The following is a 2,913-nucleotide window of genomic DNA, read 5'->3' on the forward strand; positions in this document are numbered from 1 at the left end:
CCTTTCCTTTTCCCCAGACCAGGACTGACTCTGAGCACCACTTTAAGCCAATGAGCAGCTGAGGAAAAGTGGGCAAGGCTTCCTAGATCTCCTGGTCCCTCTACACAAAGTGACAAAGCTACAGATCAGAGGAACCTTCTGCTTTCATGTTTCCTCCTTAGTGCCTCTGTTTTCTTTGTGCCTTGTGAACAATTGATTGTCCTTGCTATTACCAATTCTTTTTCCACTTCAAGCTCCTCTCACAATCAGGAGGGCGAATCAGTTGCTGTGGGCGATTAGAGCAAAGACTCAATTAGTTTATCATAGTGATTTGTAGTTGGGGTCTGTCACTGAATGTTAGGGCTCCGGGAGAAAGCTTGCTGAAGACAGTAGTTAAAATATATCCAGGTGGCGTGAAATTATTCGTGCCATGAAAAGATTAATTGTGAAGCTGAAATAGTAGGGTCAAAGGGGGAATTATGTAGGTGAATATGTTAATGTTCACATTATGACTATGTCCTCACAACCATAGGTAGGAACAAAATGGAACTCATTCCTCCCTTTACCTGCTTAATTTCCCTTTGCTCTTCTCTTTGCCCACATGGCTAAAGGACACTATATTCAGCCTGAGCATGCCCAGTAGTCTCTTCATTGGAAATCCTGTGCATCTCCTGATTTGCCTTGTCCAGCTCTCATCTTCACATGCCCTTTTGAAGGAAGAACACTTACTTCATTTGTTTGTTTTAATCATCTGAACCTAGTGGGCTGGAGAGAGAGAGCAAGTGGCTGAAGTAGGCAACAGGACAAACCTGATATCAGCGTAGAACCTGATGAAGCTGGAAGGATGGAGAACAATGCAGGGGAGATGGGGGGCAGCAATGGAGAAAAAGGGGCGGGCAGGCTCCTCAGTGAGGATAAAAGGGGTTCTGGAGTCTTACAAGTCTGGAATATTGAGAGTGCTCCTAGTCAAGGTTAGGAAATGAAAAGGCAAAGAGACAGATCTGGAGTGAGTCTTGGACGTTTTTCAGAGGTGAATACATATGATCATTCTAATCCAAAAGGCTGGATGTTTCTTTCCTTCGTGAGGCCATGTGCTCAGTTCTCCGAGAAGAAGACAGGACCAAAAGTCTTAACCTGGAGTCAGGAGCGCTGACAGGACCTGGGATGCAGCTCGCTGGGCTATCCTCCAAAGAACAGGAAGAGAAATGCGAAGGGCGTGTGAAGTCTGTAACACTTTTTCCAGCATTATGGTACTATAAAATGCGACTTAACAGAAGCTCTGCTTGGAAAAGAATTAAATCCAAAAGGAAAATAGCTTCTGTAATCATATCTGAACATTTAATTTGTCATTTGCTTTATGACATATGCATGAGGCTTATTTAAAATAGCACTACAAGGTTAATTACCAGTGCAGAATAGACGATTGTGTCGGGAGCACAATATTTTGTTAGGCATGTGTGACAACATTGCAAAATGGATCAGCTGCGTGACTGTTTGTGATCTGGCGTCCCCTTCGTTTAAAATGGCCACAGTCCTGAACATGTGTTCTCCCAATCCCCCACCTCTGTAGACAAAGTGTGTCACATAAAAAAAAGCAACAACAAAACAAAAAACCAAAAAAGCAGAAGTAAAGCTTACTGATAGTTTACTGAACTTCTTAGAAGCCATGCATAGGGTAGCAGAGCAGAGACATGTTTTTATGTCGCCAAAGTATCTTCAGTGCACCATGCTATGTCCCAACCTGTGAATATTTCCTTGAGAAGCCAGTTTGTGTTCAAATGGTAACCAAAAAATAAATAAATAATAAGAAAAAGTCTTAGTGGAGGAGAGACATTTGATCAGGCTGGTCAGAGGATTATGCTGTAACATCGGTGACTACTGAAATGCCTTTAGAGTAATTTCTTGCTTTTTAGCAAAATCATCTCTGTAAACCATCTCTGTAAACTCTTTCAAATAACCCTGGAGTAGCAGCTTGCAGGCTAAGGACAGGGAGGGTCAATCACAACTGCCCAAATTTGCAAACACAAAGTGAAATTCACTTACAGAAGGCAAATCTGTCTCAGCATGTCATGGGGCCAGGGAAAGAGAAGTAGCTGGCCTTACTGAACACTCTGCACATGGTAAACACACTCTACCCGTAGCTGGCCTTGCTGAACACTCTGCACAAGGTAAACACACTCTACCCTGGAACATTTCTTTTCTTTCTTCCCTCAAGAAAGCAATGCCTAAGTCAGTTGAAGGAATATGGAACTGGTTTCCTGAAAATGCTATTCTTGTTTTCCTCAGAGATGGTTAACTGTGATGTTTGCTTTAATTTTTAAAGCAACCTAGAGTCACCTGGGTCACAGACATAATGAGGGGTTATCTACATTGGGTTGGCCTGTGGGCATGTCTATGGAGGATTGTTTTAATTAAGTTAATTGATCAGGAAGACCTGGCCCACTGTGGGCTGCACCATTCCCTAGGCAGAGGGTCCCAAACTATCTCAGAATAGTGAAACTAAGCTGAGAACAAGCAAGCACATGTGGTGTAACTAACTGTTCAAAGTTCTTACCTTGAGTTCTTCACAGTGGTAGACAAATCTAGAACTATAAGATAAAATAAACCATTTTGAGTTGCTTCCTGTCAGGGTATTTTTTAAAATCAGAGTAACAAATGAAACTAGAATACTAACAGCAGTGAATATCACGGTGCTGATTATCATAACTTATTTCTTGTCATTTATGTGACTCTCTAAAAGAATGAGTTAGAAACAAGGAGGTGTGGGGGGGGGAGTCTCAGAGGATTTTAGGGGGTGGCAAAGTATAACCAAAATATATTGTATGAAAGAAAATCTATTTTCAATAAAAGTAAAATAGGCAAAAGGTCTTAATTTTAGAAGACAGAAAAAGAGGAAGAAGAAGAAAAAGGAGAAGAAGAAGAAGAAGAAGAAGA

General features: G+C 41.5%; 1 long non-coding RNA gene across 3 annotated transcripts in view; it reads right to left on the reverse strand.

Annotated features, from left to right (window-relative positions):
- Positions 1-981: 981 nt before the first annotated feature.
- Positions 982-2,913, reverse strand: part of LOC116074933 — a 43,483-nt gene continuing 41,551 nt past the window's right edge. For 2 of the 3 annotated variants that reach the window (XR_004112349.1, XR_004112351.1), the window contains exons 6-8: positions 2,534-2,567; positions 1,618-1,733; positions 982-1,163 (exon numbers count right to left, since the gene is read on the reverse strand). This is a non-coding gene — a long non-coding RNA (uncharacterized LOC116074933). The remainder of the gene's footprint in view (positions 1,164-1,617; positions 1,734-2,533; positions 2,568-2,913) is intronic. The other variant, XR_004112350.1, reaches the window with a different exon arrangement.

This window comes from Mastomys coucha, unplaced genomic scaffold (genome assembly GCF_008632895.1).
Source record: "Mastomys coucha isolate ucsf_1 unplaced genomic scaffold, UCSF_Mcou_1 pScaffold3, whole genome shotgun sequence".
In the NCBI taxonomy this organism is placed as follows: Eukaryota; Metazoa; Chordata; class Mammalia; order Rodentia; family Muridae; genus Mastomys; species Mastomys coucha.